This window comes from Gossypium hirsutum, chromosome A12, assembly GCF_007990345.1.
Source record: "Gossypium hirsutum isolate 1008001.06 chromosome A12, Gossypium_hirsutum_v2.1, whole genome shotgun sequence".
Classification (NCBI taxonomy): domain Eukaryota; kingdom Viridiplantae; phylum Streptophyta; class Magnoliopsida; order Malvales; family Malvaceae; genus Gossypium; species Gossypium hirsutum.
In genome coordinates, this window is record NC_053435.1 from 92,417,853 (window position 1) to 92,437,971 (window position 20,119).

Consider the following 20,119-nt stretch of genomic DNA (forward strand, 5'->3'; position numbering starts at 1 on the left):
AATAACAAGTGAAGTCTAGGTGGATTTTTCCTTAGGTATTGTCCCAATCAATCGAATTTCCCAAAAGTATTTTCCCAAGTTTACTTTCTGTGCATTCTTAGTTAATAATTAGTTTAGATAACCAAACCTCTTAATTTTTAGGCTAGATAATAAAAAAAGAAGTAAATACTAGTACTCGTAGTTTCTTTGGGTTCAACAATCCGCTCTTGCTGAACTATACTACTGTTCGATAGGTACACTTGCCTTAATTGATAAGTTAGTCTCAAGAACAATTCATTTATAAATCTTTAAAACCTGTTACGAATATCACGCATCAAGTTTTTGGCACGGTTGTCGAGGAACTAGGATATTAGGAAAACTCAATTTTTATTACTTTAACCATTTACTTTATTTGCAATTTAAGTTTTTATTTTCTTTTATTTTCTAATTTTTCTCTTATTTTCTTCTGACAATTTTTCTAGTTTATGACTAGAAGAAACCCGTCAGGACCACTACTTTTTGACGATGAGATCGACCGCACAGTTCACAGAAACAGACGAGAAATAAGGAGAAGCCTAAGATACACAGAGGACGAGCAAACTTCAACCACAACCGAGGAGATGGCTGAAAACCAAGAAAATCCGCTACCTCCTGTGATTGCTGCTGATCCAGTAAATCAGAATTCTGCTCCACGCACTATGTATGATTATGCTAAACCTAATTTAACAGGAACTGAGTCAAGTATTTTTAAATCCGCTATTGCTGCCAATAATTTTCAACTGAAACCTAACACAATTCAAATGATACAACAGTTTGTTCAGTTTGATGGTTTGCAGGATTAGGATCCAAACAATCACTTGGCAAATTTCTTAGAGTTTTGCAACACTTTTAAAATTAATGGCATTTTTTATTACGCCATTCGCCTTCGATTATTCCCTTTTTTGTTGAGGAATAAAGTTAAACAATGGTTGAACTCGTTACCACGAGGGTCAATCACTACTTGGGAACGAATAACCAAAAAGTTTTTACTTAAATATTTTTCGCTGGCTAAAACGGCTAAGTTGAGAAATGACATTTCTTCCTTTGGGCAGATGGATCTTGAAACACTCTACGATGCATGAGAGAGATACAAGGATCTATTGAGGAGCTGCCCTCACCATGGATTACCACTCTGGCTCCAGGTTCAGACATTTTACAACGATGTGAACCCCTCAACGAGGCAACTCATCGACGCAGCTGCCAATGGAACTTTGAATAATAAGACACCTGAGGCGGCTTACAAATTTATTGAAGAGATGTCATTGAATAACTATCAGTGGAAAGTTATGAAGACAAAGCCGAAGAAAGCAGTTGGTGTTTTCAACCTCGACGCGGTTACTATGCTATCTAACCAAGTAGAACTCTTAAATAAAAAGATTGACGGTTTGTGTGGTTCTACTTAGGTACATCTAGTGATGAGGTACGATTTGAATGGAGGAGGAGCATGCACAGAATATCAACTCTTCAACCCTAGTATCGAGGAAGAACAAGTCCAATATATGGGTAACAATAACTCTAGATCCCAAAATAACCCGTATAATAACACTTATAATGCAGGTTGGAGGAACCATCCCAATTTCTCGTGGGGCGGTCAAGGAAATCAAAGGCCACAACATCCTCTGAGTTTTCAACAACCACCTTACCAGCAAGAAAAAAAGCTGAACCTTGAATAGATGTTAACAAAATTCATCTCGGTGTCAGAAACTTGTTTCCAGAATACCAAGACAGCCCTTCAGAATCAACAAGCGTCAATCCAAGGGCTCGAAACTCTGATAGGCCAACTCGCGAGACTGATTTCTGAACGACCACAAGTTAGTTTGCCGAGTAACACTGAATCTAACCCAAGGGAACAAATCAATACAATTACCATTCAAGATGAGGAATGGTTAGTTGCACCTGAACTAGAACCGAAGCAAGAAACTGTGGTAAGTAAAGGTAAGGGTGAGGTGGACCACAATGACCAGAAACTGGTAAATAAAAAATACAAACCTCGTGTGTCTTACCCAAACGCGACAAGGAAAGACCGCACAGAAGAACAATTCGATAAATTCCTTAAATTATTAAAAAAGTTACATATTAATTTACCGTTTATTGAAGCTCTTTCGCTGATGCCAAATGCAGCCAAATCCTTAAATGAGCTTTTAACAAATAAACGAAAGTTAGATGAGGCGTCGTATGTGGAATTGAATGTAGTTTGGTCAGCCATATTACAGAATAAACTACCTAACAAATTGAAAGATCCAGGGAGTTTTATGATTCCTTGTTTAATTGGTAGTTTAGATGTTCATAATCTATTGGCTGACTTAGGGGCAAGCATTAATGTTATGCCTTATAAAATGTTTAAACAGCTAGGTCTAGGGAAACCCAAACAAACTAGGATGAGCATTCAATTGACTGATAAAACCATTAGATTTCCTAGGAGTATCATTGAAGATGTTCTTGTTAAGATCGATAAATTTATATACCCAGTAGACTTTGTTGTTCTAGACATAGGAAGAGGATAGTAACGCACTTTTAATTTTAGGACAACCCTTTTTAGTGACTGCTAGAACCATTATTGATGTTGGCATCACCCTTCAAGCTCAAAATTTGAGTAACACATCGAAAATTGAAGGTGGTTGTATAAATCATTCTACTAGTACTGATCATGTGGTAAAACCTTCTGTGCAGGAAATAGTTACGAAAAACGCTTATAAGCTGTGTGCAAACAACAACAAAGGACCTATCTATGAAGAACGAAGGCTATAAATCGAGGAGCTAGATGAATGGCGGACACAGAAATCGAGAACACTTGATAAATCAAAATCGAGCCAGGACGAGCTTAATACCTCACCAAATCAGCTTAAGGTTAGAGATAAAGTACAACTAGATGCAACAGATCCTCAAATAACCACTTTTGAACCTAATGAAGAAATTCCTCTTACGGTACTCAGTAATTTCCCATATGGTACAGTCGAGGTAATTCATCCCAAATTTGGTACTTTTAAGGTAAACAATACTCGTCTTAAACCTTATGTTGATAAACTTGATAGCAGAGATGAGGAGTGTAAACTCCTCGCACCACATTGACCATGTAGAAGAGAGGTAAGTCCAGCTTAAGACTATAAATAAGCGCTTCTCGGAAAGCACCTCGAGCACTAACGGTGTTAACTTATTTAAATTTTTGTCTCTAACATTTAATTCACTAATTGAGTCACTGACCACATGATTTCCAGAACCACACGACCAGGAACACGGGCGTGCCGTAGGCCGTGCACATACCACAGGATGCAACACGACCATACGATACGACCGTGTGAAAACAGAGTAAAAATGTTTCCCCAACACAGGATTCGATAAATTTTCCACGGTCGTGTGTGCCCGTGGGCAATCCTACCAAAGTAACATGGGCAATCGACATGACTGTGCCCACCGACGTGGTCGAGCCTGTCAAAATAACATGGGTGTGCACCTGTGTACACGGGTATGGGAGAAGTGAACAGAGATCGACATGGCCGTGCAACATAGCTGTGTATACCAATGCGCCCAATTTCGAAAACCACGAAACACACAGGCTGAGATGATAGCACACGGGTGTGCCCCACGGCCGTGTGCCCCAATTTCAATATAAGTACCTATTATTTATTTTATTTTTATCTCTATATTTTGAAATTTTTATTTTTATTTCCTTTTAATACTATTTTATTCTGAGTTTTTACAATTTTTATTTTTCAGCTATTTCATTACGAGTAATTATGCTTTAGCATATCTCCTAAAGAGTTCCTGATTTTATCACAGTTATAAAGAACTCCAAAGCTCATCATCAAATAGGAACTAAAAACTCCAAGGGCAAAGGACTTATGGATTAATGAACCTCTACCACTGCCGGAGTATCCTCCTCCACCATAATCATTTCTTTGGCCGATTATTCTCCATAACTTCAATTCAATAAGTTCATTCACCATTTAGGAAGTTTCACTTCTCTCCCTATCTTATGATTATTTATCTATATTTTTCAATATATCTATCTTTGTACATTGAGGGCAATGTACATCTTAAGTGTGGGGGGTCTTTTATATCATCATTAGAAATCCCTGAATTTTGTCTTATTTTTACGTGAATCACTCATATCACTATTAGAATGAATTTGAATTAATTTATGATTTTTATTGATATGTCTTAAATTAAAACATAGACATTTATGCATTGATTGTTTAAACTTTAAGATATTAGGGAATCAAGTATGATAAGTTGATTTTTGAAGAATTAAAAACTTTCAGGTTGTTTCCCTCAGGTTAAGTATTATCTTGAGTTGAAATTCACAAGTTTGAACACCAAAAAGCCATAATTTTTGTGAGATCTTGAGCCTTTAGAGCATATTTTATTCCTTTCATGCTCACTTTTATTATGAGTGCGTCAGTATTGAATTGTTATTCTAGAACTTGCTTGATTATACATGTCAAGACCACACCAATTGATTTGATATGTCAAGATGATAAAGGCACTTAGGTTTAACCCACTCATTCCACAAAATCCTACCTTCATAATTAACCCTTAGTGAACCTCTTTGAGCCTAACAAGCCATTAATTGATTTACCCTCAACCCATAACCCATTATTGTTGAAATCGCCTAATTTGATCCCTATTTTTGTTAAGAGTTGATTTGAACTAATTGCTTAGCTATGTTTTGCTCTTCTATGTATTTGACTTGTTCTAAAAAAACGAGTGTACTTCAATACATATTAGTTGTAATTCGTCGTTTTTGAGCTTGAGTGTTAATTTCATATTCTGAGAAGAAGCTCACTTATATGTAATTGATGACTAGTTATTTTTCTAGCTAGGTAATTTTTCAATTCAATGTTGATTCTAACATTTTCCTTCAGCTTGTGACCACACCCCCTAACCAAAGCCACGTTATAACCCTCTAAAAGACCTTTTTGATTGATGTATCAGCTCAATATATAGTGGTGGAGATTTGATTTTCGAGCAAGCCTATGGTAATAACTTTTCATATTGACTAATGAGTGCTTTAATTGATGTCCTTAAACACCTTGAGTGATTTGAGTGAATCTTTAGTGAGGATGTTAAACTCTGTGATATTTTGATCAAAGGTAATCACTTAGATGAGGGGAGACACCTATGTTTTCATGATAAAACGCTCAACTTGGAATGCCTGAAACTTTGATGCACTTTTAGTTGAATTTTCAATGTATAAATACTTATGGATTGTTTTGAGATATTGTTGATAGGGATTATAAATTGAGAAGAATTTATTTTGATTGAGAGTTGAGGATTTTGCTTGAGGACAAGCAATTGCTTAAGTGTGAGGGTATTTGATAAACCGTAGAGTATACATATTTTTATCCCATGCTTAGAACATTTATGGATGATTTCTCCTTAGATTTGGTGAATTCGATGCTCCTAACCCTTTAATTTCATATTTTATACTTAGGTGAGCATAGGAGAGTAAAAAGAGCGAGAAACGGGCCAAAAATGGAGAAAATGGACCCACGTAGAAAATCAACACGTCCTAGACTTTCTCACACGGGCATGTCCCTTTGGAAAGATTGAAGCATGACTTACACGAGTACACTACACGCCCGTGCCTGTTCAACAGCCTTAACCACAGGCTGGAGTAATCGCACACAGGCGTGTCTCTGCCGAGCCCAAGTATAACCCTATTTGGAAAAGGCTAATTTTGGGGGCTCTTAGGCATTCTAAATCCTATTTAAACACTTAAGGAGGCACTTAGAAGAGGAAGGAAGAGGAGGAAGCAAGGAATTACTCAATGAAAGCCGATTGATCCATCTCAAGAGCCGGATTCATCATCAAAACTGAAGATCTCCCTTCAAGTTCCTTCAGGAGTTTTGGGTTTTCTTATGTTTTGTTATCTTTATTCTCTTGAGATGTTTTCTTTAATAAATATGAACTAAACCCCCTAAATACCTAAAGAGATTGAAAACTAAGACAGATCTTGTTATTATTATCTGAATTGTATGATAAATATTTGACTTGTTCTTGATTATGTGCTCTTAATTCTTGTTTTAATATTCTAGGATATTGATTCAAGTTAACGCTCTTATTCAGAGGAGGAATAGACCCTGTCCAAGAGTAAAATTGTCATAATTAAGCGTAGTTGATTGCGCACCTAGAGATAGGGTGACAAGATTTTTTCGGGTTAGGGTGAAACCTAATAAGGGAATCTATAGATCGAGTTAATGCAATTCTAGAGTGTTAATTAGAAAGAGATTTCAATTATTCAACCTAAGGTTAGACGTTATTAGTTTCGAGAGGGATAATAATATAATTTAGGGATTTCTACGGATCAAGTCAAATGAATAAATCGTCTGATTTAGAGTCAAATAACAAGTGAAGTCTAGGTGGATTTTTCCTTAGGTATTGTCCCAATCAATCGAATTTTCCCAAAAGTATTTTCCCAAGTTTACTTTCTGTGTATTCTTAGTTAATAATTAGTTTAGATAACCAAACCTCTTAATTTTCAGGCTAGATAGTAAAAAAGAAGTAACTACTAGTACTCGTAGTACCTTTGGGTTCGATAATCCGGTCTTGTTGAACTATACTACTGTTTGATAGGTACACTTGCCTTAATCGTGATACTAAGTTAGTCTCAAGAACGATTCATTTATAAATCTTTAAAACCTATTACGAATATCACGCATCATTTTCCATAATTGCTCAAGGTAGGTTCAACAACCCTATTCTTTTTAAAAGCCTATATAGGTAAGATTATGACTTCATTTTGCTTCTCGGGGTCCTTTTTCTTGGGAAAACTACCTAGAAGAACTTTATAAAATAGGTTCCTCCAACTATTAGAAAAATCAGTTAAGAAAATTGTTATTATTTTTACAACAAAAGTTTAAATTTTTTCTTAAAATAGAGCCCTTTTTTTATATTTATAGTTTTAAACCTTGAACCAAAATTATACCTATGCTTTGTGTGAAGTGGACTCAAGCCAATCATGATTTTCAACTAAATGACCTTCTCCGTTATCCTTGTACCATGAATCGCTTCAAGTGTGGGATTAAGCAATAGAAACCAAAACACAGAAAATAAATAATTTACTTATTGTCTGTAGGAAAGTAAGTTCTATTTATAAACCGATAAAATTTGCAGTTCCCAGAAAATAAAATTTATTCTTAGTAAATAAATTTCCATTTCTTTCTAGAAGAATAACAATATACGAATAATGTATGAAGTGTGTTTTTAGGTCAACCGATGCTTTCTGTTTATAGATAGAAGTACAAATGTTTTGGTTGAATAAGTCCTTGATAAATAACAATATCTAAATTGAAGATCCATTCCCACTCTAAGTGTGAGAAATGTAGGTGGCACATCCTTGTATAGTTACTAGGGTTGCCACCCCTTATGTTACTTGAGGGATAAGTTTGGGTCTCTCATGTATCGGGTGATTAATGCAATCTATTTCTTACTTCATCGTTTTTATTCTTTAATTCTACATGCAATTCGCTTCTGGTTATTTCAAGCTAGCGAAGGGATTGATTAAACATATATAATTAGGGCTTAAATAATTTATAATTAAGTTTTCTGCTTTTTCCTTATTAATTATAAACTTGAATAGCCACGAAGTCATTCCACTAAAGTATTATGACTAAGCTCTTCCTTATTATATATCATTGCAAAAGCTACTTAATAAATGATCGTCCAATGACCTTGTCATAAGTTTGTTACCCTTATAAGATATATTTAATCTCTTTGGGATAAATTTGTTCTCCCAATGTGATCCTATTTTATCTCATGGTAACCATTACATCTTCCTTCAAGAAAAGTTAATTATTATCAAATACCAATTAAATCATTTATCACAAAGACAAATAACCCATGAAAAAGTTCTAATTTTCATCTATCATGTAATATTGATGAGGAGATAACATTAACCCTTTAGTTGGGCAACGAATTCCATTGTTCTGGAATGATACTACATACTATAGAAGTCATATACCCAATGTACTAACTTTTGATTCTTTATCTATTTGAACTTAGGCCTTCATTTACATCAAAATATTCAGTCACGCATACATAGTCCATTATCCACTCAGGATTAAGGTATGTCATACTATTAACGTCACAAGTGAATAAATCCACAAATGGATCTAGGATCTACTCTTCTCGGGTCTTTTCCAATGTACTATCAGTCTAGTTAGTCACATTTATATCTCTATTTTTTGGGAGTCATTCATTCTAATACCCAAGACAAGGTATTTTCCAAATTGGACTTGATAGACGATATATTAGTATTTTAATCGATTTGCTCATTTTCGATTATACTAAGGACATGTTTAGATTATCTACTAATATAAGTTGTCTTTTCATATTACTATCCAACCACATAATACCATTTTGTATTAATTAAATGTTAGATAATTAGTAAGTCAATATTTGCTTTATTTTGCTTTGCATGCAAAAACCATTAAGGACAATATACAAAGGATATTGATGTAACTAATGAATATTTTATTAAACCAAATTATTCAAAAAATACAAGTAACAAAAATGAAAATACTACACTAAGGACACTAGATCCCTGTAGTCATAAGGCTATTTTCATCAATGGCTCCCAACAATTAACCTCTAATTTGTGTTGGCAATGTCAAGATGGGCCACTCTATTTGGGCTTGTGCTTTCCAAGAAATGTACCCATATGAGGTTTAACTTCAATAAATCAACAAGGCTAATGAAGTGCCTTAACTTATAACAATCTTATTGGCCTTAAGCAATGATATCCTTTAATTAGCCACCCCACATCATTTGTGTCTACAAAGTTCTTTTCACGTCTTGGGAAAAGTAAAGACTCCTAACTTATCTTCTACATAAATAAACTAACCATAATCTTGGTGCCAACTCTTGAGCTTACCAAAAATTGGTGGGCTTACATTCTTTCTTTCTTTCTTTTTTTTAAATAGTAGTAAAGTCAAAGTTGTATTTGTCTGTGAGAAAATTCGACGAAATATTGGTTTCAAAAGCTACTTAGAGGAGGCCATCCCCCTCTTATGATAATCTCAGAAGAAAGCCACTAGGTGGAACCATGAACCCCTAGCCATTACCTTGGGGCCATACCGAAAGAGTCGAACACCTCTACGAACCATAAGTGTAAAGGCATATGGAAACTCAGTTCAAAAATACACATGAGAAGGAATATACCTTTCCCATTGTTAACAACGTCACCCAACTGCAAACTTATATCTATAATGGGGATCCTAATCCCCTTAAGTTGGAGAACCCTAACATATCCTTCATCGTGGATTAATCATTAATCTCACTACAATCAACCCAAAATGACAGAATGCTATAATTATATGCTTCATTTTTCCCTAAAAGATAACACCCTATTTCCCCAAAATCATAGTTCTAAGCCACGTCATGGAGGGAGGGCATTGTTATGATGCCATTAAGGATCAAGGACGATCATCACATCATACCTAATCTCATCAATTTTTTTTTTACTTTCCAAGTTTACCAACATCACATTAGAGGACATTCAAGCCATACCTTAACCTAGGTTTAAATTAGACTCTGTTAAGGAAGCAATGATGATAGAAGGGACCTAGTCCAAACTCTCCTCCTCCTAAAGATACCCTCTTTCAAGATCAAGAAAGTGACACTAACAAGAACCAATAGGTATATCTCTATCAAAATATCACCACAAACTTGCATCTTTAGTGGCTCTTTGCACTATGGACCACCACCACCATTGTTACCCCAGCATATTGTAAAACTTAAATTGTTATAACACAATTATTTAATTTTTATTTTATAAATCATGTTTAACATTTATGTCTCAAATATATTCAAACATGGGTATTGATATATTCTTTAATTATATTAAAATAATATATACATGTAAAAGATAAAAAAAACTTGTATGCAACATTATCGAATTCGAGTCTATATATCGATTATGAAAACCATGCACAGATTCAGCCACCTAAAAAAGAGATACTGAGTCCTTCATAGACGGAGAAGATATATATAATATTTAAATCGAAATCTCTTTACAATTATTTTAAAATTTGAGTATTATTATTTGAATCTAAATTAAAATAAAATTATTTATCAAATATTTAAATAATTAAATATATGCATTTGAATTATATTTTAAAAAATATAAGTAAAATATATTCAAATAATAAGTATTCAGTCATTAATATTTACATCCTCTTCCAATCTACCACAAATAATAACTAAAATATTGAATTCTATAATATTTGAATTAAATACCGGCAAATATCCTCAGAATTTATAATATCTGAATAGAATTTCTACAAAGATCCTCCTAATCTGATCCTTAGTTCCTTATGATGTCAGTATTTGGGACAAAATGGTGAAAGGGCGGCAGCATTAATGGAGAGAATAATTGTCTTAGATGCCAACCAAACAGCTAGCTGTGCCTGCCTGCATGTTAGGATAGTGGCGCCCCCACTTGCTTTCCTTCTCCCTCACCTTCCTTGCATTTCTTTTATTTATGTAATATTTTATTGCATTATGAACCTTCCCTTCCTTCGTAGCTGGATACTCTACAATCTGTTTCACTTCAAATCACTGCCACGTCCCCTTCATTCCTCAAATACTCTTATTTTTACTTTTTTTTCCTTCTGATATCATAAAAAACTAGTATGTTTTTTTATTTATAAAATTTCAATATATTTATTCATATTATAGCATTTAGAAACTTTTGAACCTACTTCAATGGTTATATCACGAGAAAGGATTATATGAAATAGTGACGTCACGTTATTTATATTCTTTTTTTAATAGTTTAATGTTATGTCAGTATTTTCATTTTGAAAAAAAAATCAAATTCAAATGAAAATCTTAAAATTCAGGATGAAATTACTAATATAGCATTCAACTATTGAAAGTAGATAATATCCCTATTTTATACAATCCTTTCTCCTTCACACGTTATCCATGAGTGTCACACCATTGAGCATACTTTCATCATAAATTATTTTTGTTAGAAGCATCCATAGTACTTAATATGTGATAAGATAACCATTGATTGTAAAGTCATTCTACATTATCACATTACTAATTTATAAAATCACATCACCGTCTTTACATAGAGACAAGATGTGACGTTATCGCCAACAAGATGCTTACGTGTGGTATCTCATGTGTCTCATATATAAGTTCTCTCAGGACAATGAGATAACCTTGGCACATACCATTCATTTAATCAATCAAATTCTCTCTCTTATTATCTTCTCAAACCTTACTTTTCAACAATGATTTTCTGTCTTCAAAGAATAAACTTTGGATCACTTTCACCAGATCTTCCCCTTATTAATTCTTAATATCAACGCTACTTGTATCATAAAACCATGATATTGAAATTTATACTTTTATTATTTTATAAAATTTCATATATTTTTATATTTATTTTATATTTATATTTTTTCGCATCTTATTATGTGTAATGTTTTATATATTTTTGAAAGTAAGTTCTTTCAAATCTTCAAAATCTTCTTCAATTTTTTTTGTTCTTTTTTAGAAAGCTTGCTCGATTTTTCATTTTATGATAAAGGGCATCTCTCGAGGATTTTTTAGGTAGAAGTAACCAAAACTCTTTATACTATATTTTGGTTCAGTTCTTTTATTAGAAAAGTGGGCAAATTAGCCCCTATAGGTTAGATGAGTAAGTATAATAGTTCATTCATTAAAATTACACAGTTAAATGTTTGTTTTAGTGTTTATATAATGGTATAATAATAAATATTGCCTTCAATCTTTACACATTTATTTAATTTGACCCCTAATCTTTTAGTGGAAGTAAATTAGAAATTTTGAACTAACAAGATTAAAAGGTTAAAAAGGTCTTAGTAACAAATTTAAAAAATCAATTAAATACTTTTAAATATTAAAAATTATTAAAAATTTATAAAAATTATAATTTTTTTATTAAAAATAACAATACCAATCCAATAAAAGAGTAGGGGTCAATTTTTCTAAAATCTTATAACTATTGATTTAATGGGCTGGTATTTTTTTTAAATAAAAAATATAATTTTAAATTTTTTATAACTTTTTTATAATTATAATTTTATGATTTTTTAGTAATTTATAAATTTTAAAAGGGCTTAAGTGAAATTTTTTTTAATTTGTCGCTAACGTCTTTTTGACCGTTTAGTCTTAATAGTTTAAAAAAAATCCTAACTTACTTCCAATAAAAGAGTAGGAATCAAATTGAATAAATGTATAAATATTGAGGGATAAATTTATTATTATACCTTAAATAAATACCAAAATTTAAGGGAAAAACTATTTTATGTACTTATTAAATTTATTAATAAAAACAAAAAAGAGATTTTATCATAATTTTTGATAATATCTTTCTTGAATTGCGACATTTAATTTGCACAGATATGTGGCATGTATATTGTGTATATGTAGAATTGCACAACTTGGGTATCTGAGATTGACAGAGGAAAGACGAAAAAGTAGAGTGATGTCGCAATATTGGACGACATTTAGAAATAATTACGATATTCGGAGATATCTGATAAAATACCACAAATGCATTAAAATTTATCAAAATAAAACACACTTTAAAGTTTAAATATATGAAATGCCAACAATATAAAACCACAATGGTTCTTTATATGACAGTCAAATTTTCTTCACCAATTTGTAAGGTTAGATATGAATATAACAGGCAGGTCACTTTATCAGAAACACCAACAATTTGGGGATTGAATTTGTAGCAAAAAGTTGTTTAATGAACTTTCCTTACCGTCTCGCTTCAAGTTAAAACTACATGACAATATTTTACTTGATTTTATCCCAGCGATTAAATAATTGTCATTTTGAATTTTTTATGTTTTATATAAAATTAAATTTCCAGAGTTAGAATAAATTATGTAAAAATGATAGCACGACATGAGAAATTTAAAATACTACAATATATTTATAATATTAAAATGAATTAAATATACGGGAAATTTTCTTTGAAATAAATAATTTGCGAGTGATTGTACGGATAAACTCATTTAAAGCTACATAGTGGGAAAAGACCAAAATATGGTTTGTAAATATGAAGCAAAACTAAAATGAAGCATTCCACGGGGCATAGTGATGCTTGACTCTCAGGCTCTACTTCTACTTCTCATTTTCGGCTTCTTGATCGCATTGCTTTTCTGCATGCACAAATCTTCAATCAAACCTCCACCCTATGTAAATACGAGATTGAGTTCCAAGTCATAGATATAACACCTTTATATATTTCTCTTCTAGGCAACCAATGGATTCACTTTGTCGGGGCGGTTCCCTCATCTCTTCATTAGAAAATGAAGTTTCTGATTGACTATAACACCTTGACTCGATCGTTCAACCGGCGAACGATGATGTTATCGGAAAACAGAAATCATTGCAGTATAACAAAAACAAAGCTTTTGGTAGTTAAGTCATTCAACACGGTTTAGCAATACAGCCTTAAAATATCGCTTGGCAAATTATAATTCTAAAGCAAAAACCAAGAGAGAATGAAAGGTATGCCACCACACAAAATATAAAAAATTAATAATCTAGCAAAGTGCCATCATTCATTATATACAAAATTTTATAAAAAGGAAATCTTAAATTCATTTTATACAATGTTCAAACAAAAGAGGTCGAAACTACAAGCCACCCCGATTGATATACATGTTATAGCAACGTCACATCCCAAAAATCGGGTAAAAAAGAATTGGGTTAGCGAACCAAGAGTGATCACGTCTTAATTTTGAGTTATGATTGTGAAAATGTTGTCTAAGTAAATTGATCTGTTTCAGTGGATAAGTGTTTTGGATGTGTATTTGAGGACTTGTGTTCAAAATTTTCTCTTTGAATTTTTTACTATTTTTGTCTCTATCTCTATCTCTATATATTTGGCTTAAATTTAATTCCCACGCAAATTTTGGCAAGAATGAGCTTGTTGGTTTAGTGGTAAAGTTTTAGCTTACCTTTTTGTCTTGTGTTTGAATCCCTATGTGTGCAAACGAGAAATATTTTTTGTCATTCTCTATTGCCACCCATGTGCTTGAAATTGGATTTAATTTGAATTCTGTAGAATCTAATAGGTGGTTAGTTACCAGATTGGTGGGGGTGTGGGTAGTTTTTGAAAATGAAAAAAATAATAATCTAGGGAAATATACCTAAAAAAACTCCCCACTCTTGCCGTCCAAGATTTTCCCACGTTCTCCACATCTTTCCTTATTTCTTTTGTTCCTATAACTTCTCCATTCTATTTTCTTTCTTTTGTTTCATGTTAACTTTGCCTAATAAGGAAATTGTCATTCTATTATTTTCTCTTTATTCCTCTTTTGCCGCCACTTCCTCTTATTTTCCTTCTTTCTTTTTCGGTGTGCCATATTGTTTCATTGTCAATCTTTTGATCATCTTTTAGGTAAGTGTGGGCTGTGATTCTACTATGGTATCGTGATATATTTCTTCTGTACGCATATAGTTAAGTAGACTTTTTTCCTTTATTTTATTAGTTCGTATGTTGAGTTACTCGTTTTTGTACTGATAGGAGAGTATCGTGAGATGAACAGTGATCCTCCAGTGAGTTAAACACGGTTAGAGGTTTTTGTTAAGTCACTATTTTCGGTGTAAGTACTTGAATAACGTTTTTGGGAGCTATTTTTAATAAAGAAGAGGTATCGAAGTTAATTATCGGTTTAATTCAAGGTTGTTGAATAGTATGATTTTATGTTGTATGAAGGATTCGGGAGTGCTATATTGTATGGTCTATTAGAAATAACATTAGGTGTGTGATTCTAACTTGAAACGTCGATTAGAACTCAGAAAAACTCGAAAACACAAGTTCTTTTTGAAAGTGCTCTGCGTCACACAGCCATGTGCACCACACAAGCGTATGGTTGGCCGTGTGCCAGGTCGTGTGGAGCACACGGGCATGTGCAATTACACGGATAGTTTGGGTAGACGATGTGGGGCACACGGGCATGTATAATCATACAGGCAGATTAGGTAGGTCGTGTGGCTCACACGGGCTAGCCGTTTAGGCCATGTGGGTCTATTTTTCGAAAATTTGCACTTAGACTCGTTTGACTCAAAAATTTGTAATTAAACCTTCCGTAGGATTCGTTTGACTTAAATAAGACTCAAAATGTGACATATGTTAATAAGTGTCAGTATGTGATATGGTTAAGGTACATGAAAAATGTATGTACGATCTTTGTTCTGATAACTTTGAAAGCATAATTACGTGTAAAAACATGCATGACAAATGCATGGGGAATAAGTGTTAGTATAAGCAATATGATATGTTATGATCTGTAAAAAAATATTTTTAGGTATGCATGTCATACCATTCATGTGATATACACGTATGTTGTTATGATTATTCATGTTCATTGAGGTGGGCTATGATGATGGATGATGTGTTTTCTGGTAGTATTACTACAATTTAGGTGGTTAAACCGCAATATCTATCTGGTAGCTCAATTGCACCATTATGAGTGACATACTACCACAACCCGGGGTGATTAAATGGATGGACTCTTATAGTCCTATTTGGTGTGACTGATTGTATGGAGTTGGTGCGTAGTAGATGGGGGTAAGATTTGTTCTAATATGATATATGTTTATGAAAATATGACATTCTATATTATATTTGCATATCTGTACGTTATAAGTAAAATTCTATGTTGATATTTATATTTGTACAAATTTTATTCGCGAACCGAGTCAGACACTAGGCTTCTAGCTCACTCATTTGTTTAATACGTTTCAGGTGTTCTTCAAACTTAGGATCTGGCTACGATTTTGGAGCTCGGTTCAGACATTTGGAATCTTAAGTATGTTTTGAGTTAATTTTGGACTTTACAAATTTTCAGACTTTTTGATTCGTTTTAGGGCTTTAATTCTCGTTTCGATATTTATTTTGCAAACGTACCATTTATAACTGATATTTTTAACAAGATGGCTTAACTAATGAAATATTATGTTTTTACAAGTTATGAAATTTAAAGTGTTTTTCGTTGCAACGTTTTGAAGTTAAATACGATGTTATACGATGCAAGTGGTTAAGCGAATATGTTTGGTTTAATAAAATCAATAAAACAAGGTTTTTTGACAAAATGTTTTCACACGATTTTTTGTATACTTATGCTTTTGATAAATTAATAAATTTTGTTTTGCCTTGAAAAAAAAATTAAGTTTTTACGAGGATTAACGAGTAATCTTTTTTGTAACAATGTAACATTCATAACTCGACCATAACGTCCAGGCCAAGTTTGGGGTGCTACAAGAAAAACAATGAATGGCTCACAATAGAGTCAATCAAACAAACATTTATAACGTAAACACATTCCTAATATGATTCACAACTAAATCTGAGTATTAGTCTAGTTTACGAAAGCTCTTTTGTTGATCTGAGCATGAATGATGATCAAATTACAAAACTTTAAAAATTCAGGGCCAACGTTGTGACGACGCCTCCTCCACATTGTGATGTCGCCAAACAGTTTGTTACATTGCAACATCTAGCCACTCGACGTCAGGACATCACAAATTGCCGCCTGATGTTGCGACGAAGAGATTTTCTTGTCTTGATGTGGACTCTGTTTTGGTACATTTTAGGCCATTTGGTATCTATTCTATGCCAAGCCAAACAATTAGCTAAAATGGTGGAAAACGCACACTTATATCCTGTAAAAATCATTCTAAAAACATGTCTAAACATTCATTTAATTATTCCTAAGCTTCCATTCTAACAATTTTCACAAACTTTGCAGCCACAAATCAAACCAAGCTATACCAATTTAATCGACCAGTCATTGGTTCATAATTATCCAAAATCATGCATTTTACCATGTTTTAACACATTCGTCATACCATTCAAATAATGTTTATTTTAACTTAACATATTTCTAATGCATTCATATCAATTTTAATCTTACCAAATTGAAATATACTCCTAATATCAAATGATGATAGATAAAAACATTACTACATGATACCAAGCATTACCATTATGTTATGCATTTAAACATTCCATACTTCAAACATTAAACATCTCAAACCAAATTATTCATCCAAGAAAACACATATAATAACATATATATACATGCCAGATAATTGGATGCAACATTCAAAAGACTACCGATTCGACAACTAGATAGTGTAAGCTCTGAGATGATCCAATCGACAGGATTCTGCAAATGGACAACAACAAGAAAGCAAACAACAACAGAGTAAGCATTTCGAAAGCTTAGTAAGTTCATAAGTTTTTAAACAATAAACTCACCTCAATTCACAATTAACATAATGTATTAGCTAATTACGCAACTTTCCTGTGTTCACATTTCACAACAGTAAGATGAGATCATCAAATACGAGTTGTATAACATTTCAATCTATATAATACAAATTCAATTTAGTGCCTTCTATCAGAATTATCGAACATATACATCTTTTACATCATTCTATTTACATAGAGTCATTTGAGCACAACCTTGTAACAATTATCCATCATTTCCCTTTTTAAATATTTAATCCAGTAGCCCGATGGACTATAATAAATAGATTCGAATACACAGGTAACTACACCACACTAGAGGGCACTGAAGTGCAAATAGCAGCAATGAAGTGCAAACTCGTACAAGCCGCAACTGACCCTATTGCCATGTCAATCTTATCCTATCATTTAATACGTTCACTCATGAACAATTAACACATTTAATAATTTCTTTACAATTCAATCCAAATCTCACATTTTTGTACCAATTTGTAAATAACTCAACTTTCATATACACATTCACAAATATTATAATTTGATTACCTATAACAATTAAATATAACAATACCATATGAACTTACCTGACAAAACTCAGTAAACAAGTTGAATCATAGGAGCTAGTCAGTAATTTTCTCTTTTTCTCGATTATCCTCAACTCGATTCAAATATTGATCTATATGATAATTTAATTTAAATTTATCAATTCCAAATATCCTATAACACTTAAATATATGCATATGGCATTTTAATTTCTATTTTTGAATGTTCCCTAAAGCTTTTCATTTTATTCAATTTAACCCCTAAAATAAAAACTGTCATATTACAAATTTGAGCTTCGATTTCGAAATAAATCTCAATTTCATCCTTTTAAAGACGACCAAAATCTATTTTTATAGAAAATTCATGCCAAATTCGAAATTATTTCACTTTAGTCCCTATGTTCAAAACTAACAATTTTTACTTTACAAATTAGTTCATTATCATTTCTAAGCTTAAAATCTAACAATTTAGTGCCAAAAGTGTAACAGCCCGGTTTAGAACTTAGTTAGAATAGTGGTTTCAGAACCACAAATTCAGGTTAGAAAAATATTTAAATATTATTTTCTGTGTTTTCAGTACGTGGTTAAGCATGTGTGAAAGTTTTGTATAAAAATTTGATCGATAAAGACTTAATCGCGTAAAATGTAAAAGATGTATTCTATTTGTTAAAGTGCTTAATTGTTATGTCTTATTAAAGGAGAGGTCCTTATGATACAATTAGACCATTGATATGGTTAATGGACATTAATGGCCTTAATATATGTGATTTTATAATGAAAATAAAAAGGTTAAAAATGTAAATGGTTTAATAATGTAAATTAAAATAAAAAAAAGTATGAAAATTGACCATTATCATTCATGCTTGCCGAAAATCAAAGAAAAAGAAGAATAAGAACACAACTAGGGTTCGACACTTGAAAATGTTGATTAAGGTATGTATTTTGCTCGATTTTTAATAATTTCTATGTTTTTACAATCGTTGTTTTGTGTTCTATAAAGCCCATGTTTCAATTTATGATTTTGATGATGATTTGGAATTATGCCACTGTTGATTTTGTGAGTTTTAAAATGTTAGTTGATGGAAAATGAAAGTTATGTGTTGGGTTAGTATATTTTGTCTTTGAATTTTTGATGAATTTGAGTAATTTGGGCTAAATTGTAAAAATGAGATTTTGAGGGACTAAAATGTGAAATAAATGAAACATATGGGCTTATATGAGCACTATGTATATTCGGCTAGGCATGTGTGCAAAGAAATTTTGTGTATTTTATGATTTTTTGAATTAAGGACTAAATTGTCAAAATATGACAATGTGAGGGCTAATTTGTAAATTCCATAAATATGTGTTTAAGGATTATATTGAATGATTTGTTGAATAAAAGGGTTAATTTTGAATACATATAGATCAAGAAAAGAGGAATTCGGATTTAGATCGAGGGAAATCGAAGATTATCGAGTAAACGATCCGAATCGTCAAATCTGAGTATGAGGTAAGTTCGTACGTGATAAATGATGTTATAGTTATGTTTTAATGCTTTGATAATACATAAATTGTATAAATATTTGATTACGGTTTGAGCATGATGATAATCAACTATGTTCGTCACTAAGTGTGCGGTTCGAAATAGCTTTGGCTACAAATGGCACTAAGTGTGCGAGTTGGAATAGCTTCAGCTATATGAGGCACTAAGTGTGCGATACCGAGATAGCTTCGGTTTATTAAAATGACACTAAGTGTGTGAGATTGTTACAGTTTCAGTAAGTCACTGATGCACTACGTGTGCGATTGCTTAAAGCATTGAAAGATTTTCGAGTGAATTAATGTATTTGAACAAGAGGTAAGAATGAAATGAATAAATACGGGAAAGTTCAGGTATGTATGATACCTATCTGGTAGATGATATTCTACGTATGAAACTTGATGAATTCGTATGAACATGTAATATGAGATAGATTAGAATTGATGAATAAATTGTGAACTACTAAGTGTTTATTAGTTGATGTTTCGTATATTATAACTGTTGTTTATTTATGGTACGAGCTTACTAAGCTTTAAAGCTTACTATATGAAATGCTCTCTATTTTACAGTGTTATAAGTCTAGCTTGGATCTGGGGATCGTCAGCGACATCAATCATACTATTGGACATCTATTTTGGTACCATTTTGAGAGTTGGATTTATGGTATATGGCATGTAGAGGCTAGTGTCATTTTGGTCTGTTTTGTGTTGTGATTAGCCATGAGACTTGGCTTGTAAATATTTGTACGTATGGCCTCTTAAGTTGGCTAAAATGGTGTGTTTGATA

The 20,119-nt window shown here is 32.4% G+C and overlaps 1 non-coding gene across 1 annotated transcript; it reads right to left on the reverse strand.

Moving 5' to 3' along the window:
* Positions 1 to 1,037: 1,037 nt before the first annotated feature.
* LOC121211689 (small nucleolar RNA R71) lies at positions 1,038 to 1,144 on the reverse strand. The gene has a single exon (XR_005906908.1). It is a non-coding gene; the product is annotated as a small nucleolar RNA R71 (small nucleolar RNA).
* Positions 1,145 to 20,119: the final 18,975 nt, after the last annotated feature.